The following is a 19628-nucleotide window of genomic DNA, read 5'->3' on the forward strand; positions in this document are numbered from 1 at the left end:
AGCCAAACCTTAGGTGGATCTCAGAGAACCTGGCAGAGGAGGGAGAGGAAGAATTGTAGGAGCCAGAGGGGTCAAGGACACCACAGGAGCACAGTTCAAAGAATCAACTGAGCAGACTCATAGGGCTCAGGGAGACTGAAGTAACAACCAAGGAGCCTGTATGTGTCTGAGCTACATCCTTTGCATCTACGTTATGTCTGTGTAGCTTGGTGTTCTTGTGGGGCTCCTAATAGTGGGAGTAGGGAGTGTCCCTGACTCTTTGCTTATTATTTTCCTCCTGGGTTGCCTCGACCAGTCTGGATACTAGGGTTTGTGCATAATCTTATTGTAAGTTGTTATGCTGTGCTCAGAAAGCATCCCTAGGAGACCTGTTGTTTTTGGAAGGGAAAAGGAGTGGATGTGGGGGAGGGAGGACTTGGGGGAGGCAGAGGCTGGGAGGAGTGGAGGGAGGGGAAACTGATCTTTTTGTAATGTATGAGAGGAGAATAAACAAAACAAATGAGTAATTCCCACTTGCAGGATTCCAAAGTCTTGGAAATTTCTCCACAGACTCCATTATTCTTAGTGGCTATTTGTTTGATTGGTATATCATTTGTATCGGTTCTTGTCCATCTTATTTTCTTACAGCTTAGCACACAGCCTGGTACACAGTACATGAGTGGCACATATTCAGTATAGAATAACTGTGGCCTGGGCTGAACATAGTGATCTACGAGAAAGGGAAGATGTTTTTTCTTTTTAAATAACTTTATTGTACATATTGTTTCTGAAGTTTAGATGAACAAAAAAATAGCATTTAAATGTGAGCTAAATATCAAGATTTGGTAGCTACAAGCAAGACTATTGAAAATAAATATTATTCATTCTTATTAACTGTAATTAACAGCAATTCTTGAGCATGTGACCTCATGTAGTGAGACTGAAGAGAATGGCTTCAACACTATATCTAGCAAACAAAGCAAAACAAAAAAATTGTTAGACAACTTTCAGTAGAACACATGAAGTAGAAAGAACTGAAATTGCATAGGTGATCTGAACACTCCAGTTCTTCTATTGTTGGAAACTAGTCTCATAACAGATATTATTGCCCAGAACAATGAAAAGCAGATCTGTGTTTCAGTAGAAGTCTTTTATTGACCCCAAAGACATCCTAAGTTGTAATTACAACTGAGGATCTTGTTTCTAGAGCTGGGTAATGCAAGTCTTATTTATTATCCTGCTGCACTGTTGCCTTTTAAGACACATAGGTTGCCATCCAAAACCTTTTTGATATCCTTATTTTTAATTGTTGTAGCTTGCTATGTCAAAGCTGTTGAATTTAAGGCAAGTTCAATATCATTTCCTTCATGGATTAATTCATTCTTCTGGGCTTGAGAAACAGATCAAGCAACACCCACCCTCATCTGAATCCTGTGGATGTAAATTTTATACAAGAGATTTTGATTTTCAACCCCAGAGCCACTCTCCTGAATGTTGATGGGGAAGTGAGCTCACGCAGCCGTCATCTTGTAGCAGAAGCCCCATGTAACACCCTTGATCATATTCTGAACATGGCTGCAGTTGGTGCAAAAGGGGCCAGTGTCTGTTTCTCCACCATTTGTCAACCTGGGGCCTCTTCTTTCTCTTTGCAAGGAGACTCAACTCTACATTAATGTGATTAAAGCCACTCCAGAGGGCTCCCCTGGGGCCCTCCACAGTAATTTTGCTGTGGACATTTTCTGGAATGTCGACAGTGGGACTTCTAAGAATGGTCTTTATTCTTGCAGTAGATGTGGCAAAGAGAGAAAATCAGATTCTTAACATTTAAGACCTTAGCAAAATGGTAATTGTGGTAGCCATTCAAACACAGATTTTTGTTTAATTTTTAAATACTTTTATAGGTATTCATTTCCCCCAAATGTGTTCTTATTTGAAATACGGAGAGGCACTGGATCCATGTGCATTTCTTCTGCTTGCTTCACTCACAAAATACTAATACAAAAATGTTTAACTATTTTTAAATGCATGAGTTATAATTTTTTTCTTGCTCTGGCTTGGGCATCAAGATGATGGCTTAATAAAATGCACTTGGAAATGTTCCCTTTAGCTATATATTTTTGGAAAAATTTAAGAAGTATTGGTAATAATTCTTGGTATGTTTGTTAGAATGAAAGCCACGAAGCCATCTGGCCCTGGACTTTGTTGGTGGTGGTGGAAGGTTTTAATTACTTCTTCAGTCTCTTTATTTGTTACTTGTCTCCTCAAGTTTTCTGTTTCTTCCAATTCAATGTTAGCATTTTCTAGAAATGTGTCTGTTTCTTCTTGGTTATCCAACTCATTGGCATGATTGTTCACAATAGTCTCTTATGGTTCATTTTATTTCTGAGGCATCTGTTATAATGTCTCTACTTTATATCTAATTTTATTTATTTGGTTCTTCTCTCTTCCCTCTCTAAGTTAAGCTATGGGATTGCTGATTTTATTTATTATCTTCAAAGAACTCACTTATTTATGTTTCCCCTGTGGGTTCTCTTATTTGCTTTATTTTTGCTATGATTGTTATTGTTTCCTCCTTCTAACTTTGGCTTTTGTGCTTTTTTTCTAGTTACAAAAGCACAGTCCTAGGCTATTTATTTAAATATTTTTCTTTTGATTCTTTGGGGGACAGGATCACTTGTAGCCCAGGCTAGCCTGTCTTTGCTGTGTAGTTGAAGCTGGGTGTGAACTTGTAACCCTCCCACTCTATCCCCTGAGTTCTCTTATTATTACTATGTGCCAGGCTCATCTTTTTCTCTCTCTCTCTTTTAATACAGACTCTCTTATATTTTTGGTTATGAGCCTAGCCTTTAATGGCTGAGCCATCTCTCCAGCTCTTAATACAGACTCTCATGGCTAAAAATGTCTCAGAATTTCCTTGACTATATTCCATAGGTTGTTTTGATATGTCTTATTTCCAGATCATTTATTTCAAGGTATCTTTAATTTCCCTTTGCATTTTGTCTTCGATCCATTGATTATTCAGTAACATGGTGATTAGTGTCTATATATTAATTTCTTTGATGATAATTGGTGTGAAATCCTCAATAAAATACCAAACCATGTCACAAAGAGCATACATAATGATCAAAACACTGGCATATGTGGTGATATCTTTTTTTAAAAATGTTTCAATACAGGGTTTCTCTGTGTGGCTTTGTAGACTGGGCTGGCCTTGAACTCACAAAGATCCACCTGCCTCTGCCTCCTGAGTGCTGGAAATAAAGGCATGCACAACAATCTACCGGCTGTGTGGTGATATCTTGCTTGAACTAATAAAGATAGTCTGGGGGTCAGAGAATGGAGCTTACTAGCAGCTAATCATAGAGTTCTAGAGGTCTGTACAGACAGACAGGAAGTTCAGGTAGCTGGGCAGAAACAGGATATAAGTAGGGAGAAACAAAAATTGATCTCTTGTCTGCTGAGACACTTAGGAGGTGAGGTGTGCTGTAGCTTACTCCTCGCCGATCGCTCAGCATTTCCTTCTATATCTGACTCTGGCCTTTTATTATCTAGACCAATTAAGAACTCCATTTACAGGCACGCAAGGCTGGTTTAATATATTCAAATAAGTTAATGTGATGCATCACAGTATCAGAATGAAAGAGAAAATCCACATGATTATCTCGATTTGATGATGAAAAACAAACATTTAACAGAGCTCTGTATCATTTCTTTTTCAATTTTTATTTTATGTGTATCAGTGTTTTGTCTGCATGTGTACCACAAGAGTGCTTGGAGCCTATGGAGGCCAGAAAAAGGTGTCAGACTCCCTGGAACTGGAGAGACAGATGTTTGTGATCCATAATTTAGGTGCTTTGGTTTAAATCTCGATCCTCTGAGGGATAGCAAGAGCTCTTAATCACCGAGGCATTTCTCCATCCCCTCAGTATCATTTCTGGATGATAACTCTTAGCAGTTTGATTACAAAGGAAAATTCCTCAACTAATAAAGGACATCTATTAGGAAAAACCCTACAGCTGAAATTAAACCATTTCTAATAACAAAGAGCTAATATAAAATGCCTTCTCTCCCCACCAACTAAGATTTCAAGGTGGGAAATCAGAGAAGAAAACAAAATGCTAGGCAATATTTGTAGATGACCATGAGCTTGTATGTTGGCAACACCAAAGTGATCCAACAACAACAACAAAAAGAATAGAGCCAACAGATAAATTCAGCAAAGCTTGAGTATATAAACATTCTCATACAAAACCAGTAGTATAACTGCTAATATTAGCAATAAACCAACTGTTAAGGAAACTAAGAAAATCATTCTATTTAGCAATAGCATAAAACAACTAGAAATCAAACCTAATCAAGAAGGTGAAAAATTTGTTCACTGAAAAACTACTAAATACTGATAGAAGAAATTGAAGAAGACACAAATAAATGATAAGTTATCTGGATCAGAATTGATAGTATGAAAATGTCCCTACTGCCAACAGCAACATGCAGAGTCAATACAATCCCCATAAAAATCTCTTTATCATTCTTGAGAGACATAGAGCAAATACCATGAAATGTATACTAATCCAAGGTACTCCAGATACTTAAAACAATTCTAAGAAGACAAACTTATCTAAGATTCCATGGCATTTAAAACAATATGGTAGTAACACAAAAGCAATAATGTCAACTGGTATTTAACAAGGTCACCAAGAAGACATAATGGGAACAGCTAGATCTTCAGTAAATGGTGCTGAGAAGCTGGAAATGGTGGCTCATGTCTGGATTCTTAGCACTTGGGAAACCCAAAAGAGAAGCTCGTAATGAGTTGGTGACAAATGGGGCTATATAGAGAATTCCAGGCGAGCCTATGCTACAGATTGAGACTCTGCCTCAAAAAAGATGAAGAAACAAGGAGAAATCCCTCAGAACAACACCAACATGAAAGAAAGGAGTAAAGAAATGGTGTAGAAGCCTGGGAGGTGGTGACATGCACCTCTAATCCCAGCACTCGGGAGGCAGAGGCAGGTGGATCTCCTGAGTTCTAGACCAGCCTGGTCTACAGAGTGAGTTCCAGGACATCCATGATTACACAGAGTGACCCTGTCTCCACTCCTGCCCCCAAAGAAATTGTGTAGAGAAGAAACTGGATTCCCACATGGAAAAGAAGGTGAAACTCTACTACCCATGCAAAAGTCAACTCAAAAATTGATAGCATCCTAAATATGAGACCTTGCATAATGACAATTCCAGAAGAGAACATAAAAGAAAATCTCCTTGACATTGGTCTTGCAATAATCCTTAGCAATATCACACCAGAAACTAAAATAAATAGGACTACATTGAATGAAAACTCCTTTACTGGGAAACAATTAAGAAAATGAAAAGGCAACCCCAAACGGGAGAAAACATTTGCAATTCATATATCTGATGAGGTATTTATAAAGAATTCTTACAACTCAATAGCAGAAAACAATCGAGTTGAAAACTGCAGCCAGTGAAATGACTCATTGTGGAAAGGGGCTTGCTGCCAAGACTGATAACCTGAGTTCAGACTCAGGGACTCCCACAGTGGAAGGAGAGAACCAGTTCTGACCTCCTCCACACACACACACACACACACACACACACACACACACACACACACACACACACACACAATTTATTAAAACATTATTTTCAGGGGATGCAAAATAAAATCCCTATGAGATGCCACCTCATATTGTAAGTATAGCTATTACACCCTACAAAAGGGGAAAACCGTGGAAGGATATAGAGAAAATGGAGCTTTCCTACCAGCTGGGAGAAGTGTAGATTATAGGTGTAGCCACTGGGGTCTAGCACTTCTTCTTCTGAACACAGACAGAACAGAAGTCACCATCTTGTGCCAGGTAGTGGTGGCACATGTCCTTGATCCCAGCACTTAGGAGGCAGAAGCAGGCACATTTCTGTACGTTCGAGACCAGCCTGGTCTACAGAGTAAGTTTTAGGACAGCCAGGGCTACACAGGGAAACCTTGTCTCCCCAAAACAACAAAACAAACAAGCAAACATAAAAGAAATCACTTTCCTGATAAGATTTGCATTTTCATGTTCACTATTGTATTATAGACAGTAGACAAGGCAAGGAAATGATATAAATGTCTGTGCATAAATTGGAGCAATACCTTATATATAAATGTGATCTCTACCTGTGTTTATGCTAAATTCCCATAAATCTTACAAGACTTTTCTATTGTCAATGTGCTTATAGTTCAGAGAACACACTCACCACCACCCCATAATCTCGTTACTCTATCAGAAACCTGGGCATTAGAACTATGTCAAGGGAATGATTTCTAGGTATTTTTGTCTGCTTAAATGTTATTAATAATTCTATAAGGAAATAGCCCACAGTGATATCTCTCATATTTTCTCAACGTTTGCACATTCATACTTATATTTTCACTATGTACTATTTAAATACAAGTATCTATTAATAACAATCTATGACAGTAAGGCTGCCTTGAAACTTATGCCTTATGTACAGCACTAGGAACTGGCTCTGCACAGTTCCTTAGCTGACAGCATTCAGCGCTTGCTGCTTAGCTGGATGTTAATGTCCATACACAGCAAAGAAAATGGAGGTGAGCCGCTCCTAAGACCTGCTGAAGAGAAGTTCAGCATGACACCTAGCCGAGAACTCAGTACGCAATTACGTTTTTATTTCTAGTTTAATGTCACAACAATATTACAGAATATTTTAGAGGCAAAATATAGTCTCACAAATTCAAAGAAACAGGGCTCAGTGACCCCTTAATTGCTCTTTGAGGAGTTGGAGGAAACTATGAAAACCAGAAGAACCTAATTTATTTTTATTTTTACTCATTAATACATGACAGTTAAAGTTAGGTTTTATATTGCTGCACGAACCAGTGTCATTGTGAATTAGAATAAAGAGCTTCAAACAGCTAAGGAGTTGTTGGTTCTTGAAAATTATATTACAAACATATGGGGTTGTTTTTAATGGATAACTATTTAAAATGCACATTAAAAATAAACAAAAAGGCTTAGGTATGTCCTGAGAGGCATGGATTTTGAATGATAAATAGTTCTTAGAGAAAACTTCACTCTGTGTATTTGAGATTTGCAATATATTATAGGATAAAGCTTGATTCATACGGAGAGCTGATTAATATATCGGTCATGTCACATTGCATGACAAAAGCAATCAAAATGATATGTTCCACACAAACCCTGTCTGTCAGCATTCTATTACTATCAGTACTCATGGGGTACATTAGACGACCAACCTCAGCACTCATACCATAATTAGACATCCAGCCTCAGTACTCATGCTGTACATTAAATGACCGACCTCAGTACTCCTACGGTACATTAGACATGAAATCTCACTACTCATGGGGTACATTAGACGACCAACTTCAGTACTCATACCAGAATTAGACATCCAGCCTCAGTACTCATGCTGTACATTAAATGACCAACCTCACTACTCATGGGGTACATTAGACGACCAACTTCAGTACTCATACCAGAATTAGATGTCCAACTCTTTGGGCTCTTCCCACCCCAGTTTCCTTGTGTTATAAACCCCACTGTGCACATTTTCTCTCAATGGAGACTTCCTTCATTTAAACCGTTGGGCATTTAAAAGGAAAACTGAATAAACAGAAGCCTTCTTGGCAGAGAAGCATAACAAAGCACAAAGCAACATTTTGTGCAAACAATAAAGATAGAGAAGGAAGATGGTGAACACTGGTCCTGGCCCCTTCCCTGGGAAGTTAGTCCACCCACAGACCCAGAAATCGCCAAAAGGAAATGAATGTGCCGTTCAGAGGAGACAGCATGGAAATGTGCTGAGTTAGTAATTTGGGTCCTGAAGTCACCCAGAGAAACTTCCTTCAATCAGAGGCCAAACCGGTTTGATTATATACTTCTTTTATTAATCCTTGCTGTTTTTTCTTTCTAAAAGAACATTTTTCCCTCAAAAAGAATAATGCTAGTGCTTTACAAGCCAGACTAGCTTGAATGATCATATTTTACTAATAATTCTTATATTTTTCATGGCAAGTTAGAAAAAACCAAAAGAGACAAAAATCATAATAGCTTCTATTCCACATCTTTTTTGGCATATTTTATTATTTAAAGTTAGAGTGTTCTGAAGCCAGTGAAGTGAATACTTGTTATTATTGGAAATATTTGAATGTGTTTTGTGTAAATGATAAGGGTGGATAGCTTTTAAGAACCATGATTAATTTTAAATATTGATACCTCAGCATCTTCAGAAAGAAGCGGCTTTGAACACTTGAGAATCCAGAAAATCGAAATCCTCTCCTGATACTGCCCTTGTCCACGGCATCTTAGCCTCTGTGGGACTGGCACTCAGAACTGGCTTGCGGGCATAGCTGACCCTGAATGGCATGCTGCGCTGAGTGATAAGGTTAACTTGCATGAGTTTCCAGGAGCTTCTGCAGCAGGCAGTGAGGTAGGTGAGCTTCAGACAGGCGGGGAAGCCAATGGGGTTCACACATTACGTTAATAAATGGGAGTGGGTTGGCTGTGTTGTTTTTTTGCTTCATGAGCTGTATTTACCCCATGCTTAGACTTAAGAGTTGGTGGAGGCTGCAAATCTGCCCATCGTAGCTGCACACCAAGAGTGCGCTACAAACGTGGCTTCTTCAGAGAGGAAAGCCGAAGTCGCATTTTTCCGACCTCAATGCTCCTCTGTGAACTCTTCTCCACTCCTGCTCTCTCTCTTTCACTCCTTGTTTGACTGAGCTGTTTCTCAGTTCCTCTTTAGAGAACAAAAAACGGACCTACGGACAGGTCAGTTGAGACAAACTAAGGTCTTTGGATAAATTGAGCACTGGGATTAAAGGCCTGCGCCACCAACGCCCGGCGAGGTCAGTCATTTTAAACTCAGAAGTTCTAGGGCTTGTGAAAGAACTCAAGACTATAAGGAAGGGCAGCGGCATGGACTCCACACGACTGTGGCAGTGCCGTAAAGGCTGTGACAAGCAGAAGGTCTCCATTCAAGTGACACCATGTGCTAGTGATTAATTAGCATGAGAGCTGCGTGTGGGAGCTGTGATCTCACATCTTGTCTTTTAATAATATGGGGCATGAGACTGAAAGACACAGAGATTTAAGGGCATACTATAAAAAGAAGCTACGAGTAAATCCAGAATTTGTTTTCTTTTTTTCTATTGCAATCCTGACCATCATCCATCCTCTGGTTATAACAGGTAGATCTTATTCTATGGGCCAAGAATCTTACACTAATATCCTTCAGCGTTGACTAAGTACCCTTGTCTCTGCTTTAAGAAAATACTGTTACCTTCTGTTCCTCTTTTATATGTTTGGGTGAGGCCATAGGAAGATAGAAAGAGCCATTTTAGAGGACAGGAGACTGGAGATCAAGACTCTCCTTTGTAATTAGCAACTCATCCGACAGGGAGGGCAACAATGCTTTCCTTAATTGTAAAATGAACACGCACATGCGCATGCACACGCGCGCGCGCGCACGCACACACACACACACACACACACACACACACACAGAGAGAGAGAGAGAGAGAGAGAGAGAGAGAGAGAGAGAGAGAGAGAGAGAGAGAGAGAGAGAGAGAGAGAGAGAGAGAGAGATCAACAGAGATTTCCATTTGGGGAACAGCAAGAAGAAATAAATTTCACCTGCACCTGAGGTATACCTCCAACTTCATCACCATGAAAGAAGATTCAGAGACACAGGTGGCAACACATAACTCATCTTTTTTCTCTGACATGTTTCTGAGGAAGGGGAACAGTGAGCAGTTGGTGTTTGGGGAGAACTAAAGAGGGAAACAATAGCAACCGTGTGGAAGCCAGCATGAATGGAGCTGCGAAGGGTTACAAAGCGCTGCTTGCTCTCCGGGGACTAGTTGGCCCTGTCTTACCTGACTCATGGCCAGTCTTTTTTGTGGTAATTATATTTTTCACCAGTTATCAGAAGGCCTCATCAGTATTAGTTGCTTGTCTTATTTATTGCTTGACTCAGTAGGCCAACAAAGGCAAGTTAAAGAAGGGAGGGAGGGAAGATTTATTTTAGCTTACAGTTCCAGGAGATGAAATTTGTCACTGGAGGAAGGTATGACACATCATGTCCAGAGTCAGGAAGGAGGAGAGATCAATGCTTGTGCTCTACTTTCTACCTTAAAATATTTTTCAGATGCATCTGTTTTATGTTCTGTGTGCACCACATGCAAGCCTGGTGCTCTTGAGAGTCAGAAGAGGGCCTCAGCTCCCCTGCAACTGGACTTGTGTAAAGCTGTGAGCCACCATGTGGGTACTGGGAGCTCACATTGTGTCTTCTGCGAGTGCAGTGAGTGCTCTTAACTGCTGAACCATCTCCTCAGCCCCACTCTCCACTTTTTACCTCAGTCTACGGGATGGTTCCGTTCACATACAGGGTGGGCCTCCCCATCTCAGTTAACCCAGTACAGTAGTCCCTCATAGCCATGCTTAGAGATTTGTTTCCACAGTGATTCTATAGCCCAACAAGTTGGTAATCAAGATTAACCCTCACAGCATCCTCATGGAGGCAGAGGAGTGTCTGAGGGATTAGAGCTCCTTCTCTTATGTGCACAAAAGCCAGAGTTCTGGGATCCTGCCTGGGGACCTGCCTGCTCCTCATATGCCCGACTCTGACATTGTCCGTGTCCATCAAGGGAGATTGCACTAACCCATGTCCTCCCCAGGCATTCAAAGTCATAGCTCCACTTGAGCAGCACACCAGCCCAGTAAGCCCATAAGAGCTAAAGTATCAGGAAGGCTTCACTGTTGTGATTGCAGGAAAGTCACACTTTGCGGTAGTTTGAATGTAGTTGCCTCCATAAGCTCATAGGGAACGGCACTATAAGGCTTTATTGGGGTAGGTATGGTCTTGTTGGAGGAAGCACGCCACTTTGGGAGTGGGCTTTGAGGTTTCCTTTGCTCAAGCTACACTCAGTTCACTTCCTGTTGCCTACAGATCAGGATGTAGGATTCTCAGCTCCTTTTCCAGCCCCATGTTTGCCTACACACTGCTATGTCTGTCAAGATAATAAAGAACCAAAACTCTGAATTGTAAGCCAGCCCCAATTAGATGTTATCCTTTACAAGAGTTTCAGTGGTCATAGTGTCTCTCCACAGCAACAGAAACCCTAATTAACATACTCTTGAATTTTAGGAGACCTTGGACCCCATTGTCACTGCCTCAGCTGTGATTTGCTGGTGCCTTCCATGTACTTTGGGTTTTTCCACAAGTCTTAGAACTTCTGAGCTTGAAACGACTAAACTTCGGTGGAGAAAGAACTGAGGGGAGAGAAATGCATGCTGCCATTGTTAGCAAAATAAAGCATAGAGAACAACACCAATACACTGATAGATTGTCAGGACTAGATGAGGCTATGCCTGTGTAGATTCTTAACTCAGTCCTAGAATACTAACAAGCCTGTCTGATCCCCTCAATAAATTCTATTCTTAACATTCATTGGTGAACACAGCCAGAGGTGGTGGTGGTGGTCCTCCTCCTCTTCCTCCTCCTCCTCCTCCTCCTCCTCCTCCTCCTCCTCCTCCTTTTCCTTCTCCACCTCCTTTTTCTCTTCGTATTTTTTCACACTTGTGGCTTCTCTTAGGTGCCATTTTGCCAATGCCTTAAAGAGTCTGTTGTTGAGGTGGTTTGAATAGCTATGACTCCCATAGACTCAGGAGTTTGAATACTTGGTCCATAGGGTATGGCACTATAAGGAGGCGTGGCCTTGTTGGAGTAGGTGTGGCTTTGCTGTAGGAAATGTAGGCTTTGAAGGCAGGAGTGGCCTTTGAGGTCTCAAACTCTCAAGTTATGCCTAATGGCTCACAGTTCACTTTCCATTTCCAGAAAAATGAAGATGTAGAGCTCTCAGCATCTTCTCCAGCACCACGTCTGCCTGCATGCTGCCATGTTGCTCAGCCATGAAGATAATGGACTAAACCTCTGAAACTGTAAGTCAGTCCCAATTAAATGGTTTCCTTTCTAGGTATTTCTGTGGTCATCACTGTACCTTTTCATGGCAATAATAACCCTAGCTAAGACAGTTGTGCACTGTGTATACCAGAAGCACTCAATACCTACTTGTCTGTTGATTTTCTTCATCTGCTTTCCTGTGGCTTTTAGCAAAGGATGCGTTCATGCAACTTATCGTCACGGCTTCACTAAACGCCAGCACCTGGAGAAATGGTCATCAGCTCCAGCAACATTTGTTCTCACTCGACGGGATTACTTAATCTCGTTTGCTGTCATCATCCCCATTAGTGGCCATTTCACATGACGCAAAAGGCAATGCGGGTGTGAGTTTCCTCCAAGGAAGCACAGCAGTAAAGATAATGCGATGAATCCAGATGTCTGAGAACACTGCAGAGGAGAACTGGTGATTCCAAGAACAGGTCTTCCAGTTCATCACAGTTTGCCTCCCCAACATCGTCACTACTATTTTATTCCTTGTAGAATCTACATTCTCAGTGACAGAGTAGAAGTGCTAGAATGCTCTTGATGAGCTATGGCTGTGGGGCATGTTGAAGTTCTGTCACTCTCGTGTGTCTGTCTTCTGGAATGTCTCTTGGAAATTATGATGCCATTGGAGAAGAATCTGCTAGCAATGCAAGATTACCATGTGTGGGGTAGCTCATCTTGTTTAAATTAGCAACACCCTGACAAAATGAAATTACTTTATAGAGGAGATGGTTGCCAAGCATGAGTATTTCTGGTTAATTTACACTTAACTCATTCAAAAGATGGTTCATTAAATTTTGTTATTCATTGAACCCAAAATCATCTTTCAATTTAAACTTGGAAAGAGAACTAACAATTACGTGCTTTGCAAGGCTGTCTTAATTGTTTTTCTTTACCACAAGGTTCTTTAATATGCAAGGAGAAAATTCAATCTCCCAGTCATAGGTCATATTCTGAGAAAACATTTGATTCAATTACATTTCATTTTGCTGTCTTGAACTTCTTGTATTTTATCCACACAGTACCAGCAGTTTCGGCCACCTCTTTGATGCCTTCTGGATAATGTGTCACATTGCAATCTCGCTCTAAACTCCTAGCGTGAGTTCATGATTCCATCTTGTGTGCCGCCACGTTTTCCACCATGACTGCGGTCTTCACGTCAGTTTGCCGTTTCATTCTTTCTGTGTCCTTCTTTCTAACGAATGGGGAAGGTGTGACCACACACTGGTTTTCAGAGTCTCTTCCTTGACAGGCTAGCTCAGCCTGTGGGTCACGACCCCCTTGGGGGTTGAATGATCCTTTCACATGGGTCACCTCAGACCATCACAAAGCATGTATTTATATTACAATTCAGGGCAGTAGCAAAATCACAGTTATGAAGTAGCAACAAAAATAATTTTGTGGTCAGGGGTCATCACAATATGAGGAAATATATTAAAAGGTGACAGCATTTTAGGAAGGTTGAGAACCTCTGAATTAGAGGGAAGGGGAGATAGTTCAAGCCTTCTTTAATGTCAAAATGAAGGCAAGAGGTCCACGAGAAGACATACTTTTCTAGAACTGGGACATTCATAGTGAAGAATCTGGAACTCCAGAATTATTTTTTTGTTGTTGTTTTTGTTTTTTCCTCAATATATGTTTTTATTTAAATTAGAAACATGAATGCTTCACATGTCAATTCCAGCTCCCTTTCCCACCCCTCCTCCCTTGTCCCTCCACCAGCCCCCCCAAGCCTCCCACCCAATCTGCATATCATTCCCCAGGGAGGGTGAGGCCCTCCTTGGGGGGATCTCCAGAGTCTGTCATTTCATCCAGGGAAGGACCTAAGCCCTTCCCCATGTGTCCAGGCTGAGAGAGCATCCCTTTATGTGGCATGGGCTCCCAAAGTTCATTTGTATGCCATGGTAACACTGATCTGCTACCCAAGGCCCCAGAGATTTCTGATGCCTCCTCACTGACACTACATTCATGGAGTCTGGATCAGTCCCCTGTTAGCCCCTCAGCCATCAGTCTGGGGTTCAAGAGCTCCCCCCTTATCCGGTCAGCTGTCTTTGTGGGTTTCACTAGCACGGTCTTGACCCCTTTGCTCATCACTCCTCCATCTCTGTCACTGGGTTCCAGGAGTTCAGTTCAGAGTTTAGCTGTGGGTATCTGTCTCTGCTTCTATCAGTCACTGGATGAAGGTTCTAGGATGGCATATAAGGTAGTCATCAACTTTATCATCAAGGAGGGGCTATTAATGTAGTCTCTCCACTATTGCTTGGTTTGCCAGTTGGTGTTATCCCTGTAGATCTCTGGGAACTCCAGAATTCTTAACTAGACTTGAAAATTGTTGTATTTCTGTGCTGTCATGAGGTAAGAGGTCACAAGTATAGTATTGAAAAGTTTCTCAAAGCTTTATAAGTTTGGGATGAGCCTGTAGAGTAGACCATCTTTGGCTAATTATGTACTTATAAAATTGTAAGTGTGTCTGGTACTAAGGAAGTTAAACATTTGAATGTAACAACTTCAGTTAAAGTTTTTTCTTTAAATGAAACCAAGTTGGAGTGAACATGATTTTGTTGACCATGTTTGTGAATTATAGATGCAACATGCATTGGTAGATTTGTGTGATGGTCTAATGTGATACTTCATTTTTACATATCGCAGTTGTATGCATCTACATAAACAAAAGATACCCCTGCTTTGCTCTGATTGAAGGATTTCCAGGACTGCTGTCTTCTGAACTTTGTTTTAAGTATGTGTATCCTTTGCTTGTATTTTGTATTAAAAATAAAGTAAGGAAAAGAACCCCTTGTTGTTGAGTATGTTGTCATTGTCCCCCTTCTTTTTTTCTCTTTTTGGGGACATATGAAGGAAGTTATTTTTTTCTGTATCTTTCTCTTTTCTTTTGTAAACCTTTTGGTTTGGTTTGTTTTAAAATGGCTTTATAAAAGGGCTTTTGTAACCCCCCCCAAATTGCAATGTCTCATGATGAAACACAATCATACCGTGCGTCTCTCCTGGGTCAGTCACGCTAGACTGGAACATAGTTGACAGGCACAGGAGTCTGGAATTTGAATTGAGAGGCATCGTTGTTAGTCTCTTCAGGGGCTGCACATCTCAGAGTGCAATGCAAACCAGGCAGCTCCAAGGTAGCCATCTTAGGCACCTTGAGAGTTAAAGAAAGCAAGTAGTCATGGAGAGATAAGCAGAGGGATTCTGAATAGAGACAGGAAATAAATAGAATGCTTCCTGGTATCCTGAAAACATTCCAGTTCTTGGTTCAGCCCTTTCTGATGACCCTCCAACCCTGGATCCCTCAAGATATATCTGTCTCATCTCATCATGACTTGTTTCTATTGGGTGAGGTTATGTTAAATTGGAGAGTTGCCTAAGAAAATAGGATGCATTTGAGATCCCCATAACCGCCTCCCAGAACTAAATGTTGGAACTTAATCTTTTTTTAAAATAATTATATTGTTTGTTGATTATTGTGTTCGTTGTTTTTCTTCTTGCTGTGACAAACTTTCCCTTCAAAGCCAATTCAAGGAAGGAAGATTGCTTTTGACTCAGAGCTTGAGGCAACAGTCCATCCTGGTGGGTTCCGGGAAGAGTGAATCTAATTATGAAGGCATGTATGTGAGGCAGCTGGTCACATTGTGTCTGGAGTCAGAAAGCAAAGAAATGAAAATGATGCTAAACTCTCTGTTTTCTCCTTTCCCTGTTTCATGATGTCTGGACTGACCCATGGGGATACTGAAAACCACATTCAAGGGTGGCTCTTTCTTTTTTGGGTAAACCTCATCTGAAACCCCTTTATAGACATACCCAGAGAGGTGTGTCTTTTAGGTGACTGTAATCCTAGACAAGTTGATGATAAAGAATATCCATTACAGTTTTTAGTTCTGTGTCCTTTTAGCATACATGACACTTTCCACTTATATTTCCTTCTACATTCTACTGCACCAGTATTTTATAAAGCACTGGGTGCCTTGTACATAATTCTATATCTGAATTCCTTGGAAGGTCAGCAACTGTCCCACAGGAAGCTGGTCTCCTGTTGTCAGGTTTGTGAGAATGCTAAAGTGATACTTTGAAATCTTGTTCTAAAACTGTTAGTTTCTTCTGAAGGGCCAGGCATCCGTGACAGCTCTTCCAAATCAGTTCTGAGATGGAATCTTGTCTGTGCATTGAATGAGAAGAAACAACAGATTCCATTTTTACTAGAGATATAAGAAAACAATCAGATGCTATGACTTAGCTAGGCTTTTGCTGCTTTTCCTGACCTGGAAGGAACATAAAGTGAACAGTGTGATCTCCTAGTCTGTCCATCACAGGAAGTTCTTACAGACAAGAAAGAAGTACAAAGATGGCATGAGAAACCCGGATCTGTGAGCTTATGGAGGTGACACATTTGGAAAAAACTTACTCAGTCTGAGACTCTGAAATCTCAGAACTCAGGAGACAGTGCTAGAAATATATCCTGGAAGAATTTGTCACTCTTGATGGAGTTTACAGTTGTTTAAGTGTTAGTAATAGTCAATAATTTAGTTACATGATTTCATTTAACTCCCCGAGGAGTCCAATGTCTTACATTTAACTCAGTAAGGTTAATCAGTTCATTTGGATTCTCTGTATGTATTAGAGGACACAAGAAAACCTACCTGAATGAAACTATGTTCACTGGCCCATCATTCAGGGGAATTCAAATGCCCCCTATCCAGAAGACGTAGTCTGCATGACAACAACAAAAGGTCTTTGACCATATGCTACGGACAACTTTTATTTTGATTAAAAGCAATTGACAAATGTTAAAATTAATAAATGGTATGTAATATTGGACAAACACTATAGAAGAAAAGAGAACATAGCTCCCCTCCCACAAGTGTGTGCGTGTGGGGGGGTAGAAATCTGAGAAGGGTTTGCTCATGAAAGTATTTATGAAAGTATTTCATCTGTGTATGGGTGGATGCACGTGCATTCAAGTGCCCATGGAGGCTCTGGAGCTGGTATTACAGGTCATTGCGAACTGCCCATTGTGGGCGCTCGGGACTGAACCCGAGCCCTATGCAAGAGCAGCAAATGAGCTCAATACTGGGTGTCTTCAGCCTCTCTTAGGGATTGTGAAAACAGCAGGGTGTTCAGAAACGCACTTTCACCCTTTGAACCATTAGCTTTGCACCAGCTTGAGAGAAGACGTCAAGTTTCTTAATCTATTTTATTGTGTGAAATCATTCACAGTTGGTACAGGCAGGATGGGTCAGCGGGTAAAGGTGCTTGGCACACATTCCTGACAGTTTAAGTTGTGTTTCCAAAACCTCTGTAGAGGTGTAAGGACAAAAGTGACTCCACAGAAGCTGTTCTCTCTCTCTCTCTCTCCTTCTCTCTCTGTCTCTCTGTCTCTCTCTTTCTCTCTCTCTCTCTCTCTCTCTCTCTCTCTCTCTCTCTCTCTCTCACACACACACACACACAAGAACATTCACAATAAACTAGAAAAGCAGTTAAGTGTCCATGCTAAGGAGCCAAGAGTGCCAATACCCAGGGACGTTTAAGCCTTGTGACCTTAGAAGCATACTTTGCCAATATATCCCAAATGTCAGCATGGTGCCTGATGCTATTCTGTGATTTCTGTGTACTGTGATGAACAAACTCCCACCCCTTAAAAGGATGGAGACATAATAAACAATAATATTACTATATAACCGCAATATTATTGTGTACACAGGAGGAGCTAGAGGGGGTGAAGGGTGACTAAGGGTGCTGCTGATGAGAATGGTTTGTTGCGATAGGAAACACATCTCTTTGGGAAGGAGATGTGCACGATGCAATTCCTTAAACAGGACGATGGTTAAGGGAGGACAAGAGAGTACCACCAGGAAGACTGCTTCAGTGCGCAGACTCTAAGGTGATGTGGTACCGTCGTAATACTGATGACGTGATACTGCAGGAATGAAGAAAGATACACACACACACACACACACACACACACACACACACACCTTTCTGAACTCTGGCAGTGACTTCTAACTGGATCCAGATAGCCTGGAGATGACTTGGGGGTACTTCAGGGCCATTGTTGGGGTGATATTAACACCAGCGGAATGGGTTGTAGTTTCTCCGGTTGCTCTTAAACCGAGGGAGCTGACTTTGCATACGTTTTGTATGCTTGGCTTCTGTGTGTGATACAACTGTTTTCACACTCTCAAAAAAGAAAAAGCAAAGTTTGCAAACCACCATGCTAGATGTTTCTGGGAGTCCCTCCCAGCCACAGCATTCTGATTTTCTCCAGGGAAATCACTCCTGCTTCCAGAGAGTAGAGCAAGAGTCAGGGCACACTGTAGTGATATTATCGTGGTCTGTTATCAGAGGCTCGGTTCTGGAATCCTGGAATCCAGCAGAGGCTTGTCAAGAGGAACTCCATCCCAGAAATTCCCAGCCTCACTGCCCAAGGAACTTGAGAGCTTCTCACAGCACATACTTCATGATCTTTTCAAGGGATCAAAACATTTGGATGGAAAATTATGGGAAATGTTTTTATGAGAGTAATACTTCTTGAAGAACACGAAACATTGCTGTTTTTGAACATAGTTTAGCTATCTTGTATTAGAAGATGAATTTTCCAAGAACTCAGTTCTATTGGAATGTATCTAACTCAGTAATATGTACTTGCTTTTAACCGTTGCAAACCTAATGGCTCCTGACAGATGTAAGGCTTTGTGAAGCTGCTGCTACATTCGAAATATAAAACATTCTTCACGCCCTGAAGATCCCCTTACCTATTTCAAATAACCTCCTTCCCTTATTCTTGGCTCCAGGCAGAAATGCCTGCCTTCCAAGATTGTAGATTAGTTTGCATTTTTTTTTAGATTTTTGTCTTTTAGATGTATTTTATCTATGTGAGTGTTTTGCCTGCACATGTGTCTCTGCAGAGAGAGGAAAGGGCATCAGATCCCCTGGAACTGGGGTTAAAGATGATTACAGCTGTCATGTGGTTGCCAGGAATTGAACCCAGGTCCCCTGGAAGAGCCACAAGTGCTCTTAACCCACAGAGCTGTCTCTCCAGCACCGTGGTTTGAGTTTTCTTTTAAATTGTAGTAGCTACTCTTGCATTTAGTGCAATGCTTTTGAGGCTCATGTGTGTTGCTATATCTGTGTACAGATTGCTGCTGGGAAGTTAACACTAAGCTAAGTCAGAGTTTTTCCCTCACCTGGTGAGGGACATGGGGGTTGACTAAAGGTGTGGCTGTTGTGAAAAGACTTGCTGGTGTACCTTACCACCCTCTGGGCAGAACAACCGCAGTCTTCACAGGAGCAGCTGTTGGGGGCTTGTGAGTGTTCTCTCACACAAGGGGGAGTCACTGTACCCCCACCTGAGCATCTGCTCATGCCTTCCAACCATTAGTTGTATACAATTTCTCCCTAATCGAATGTAACATTGGTTGTGTTTTCGGGGGCGGGTAGAGCCTATAGTCTGTGTAGGAGTAGGATAATTGATGGCAATGGGGAAGCCACCATTCATGGTGGGCAAAGATTTTCTATTGTGTCTGCTTTGGAGTCTTCCATGCTCCTGTTAGTGACTCCTCACCCATGTTCTATACATAAACCCAATAATCTCACTAGTTCTCTAGGGAGACCTTTGCTGGAATCAAACTGAGGTTAGTCACTGGAGATCTAGG

General features: G+C 41.3%; 1 pseudogene; it reads right to left on the minus strand.

Annotated features, from left to right (window-relative positions):
• Positions 1-1204: 1204 nt before the first annotated feature.
• On the minus strand, positions 1205-19174 carry LOC101838419 (annotated as a pseudogene).
• Positions 19175-19628: the final 454 nt, after the last annotated feature.

The sequence above is a fragment of the Mesocricetus auratus genome, unplaced genomic scaffold, assembly GCF_017639785.1.
Source record: "Mesocricetus auratus isolate SY011 unplaced genomic scaffold, BCM_Maur_2.0 Super-Scaffold_100041, whole genome shotgun sequence".
In the NCBI taxonomy this organism is placed as follows: Eukaryota; Metazoa; Chordata; class Mammalia; order Rodentia; family Cricetidae; genus Mesocricetus; species Mesocricetus auratus.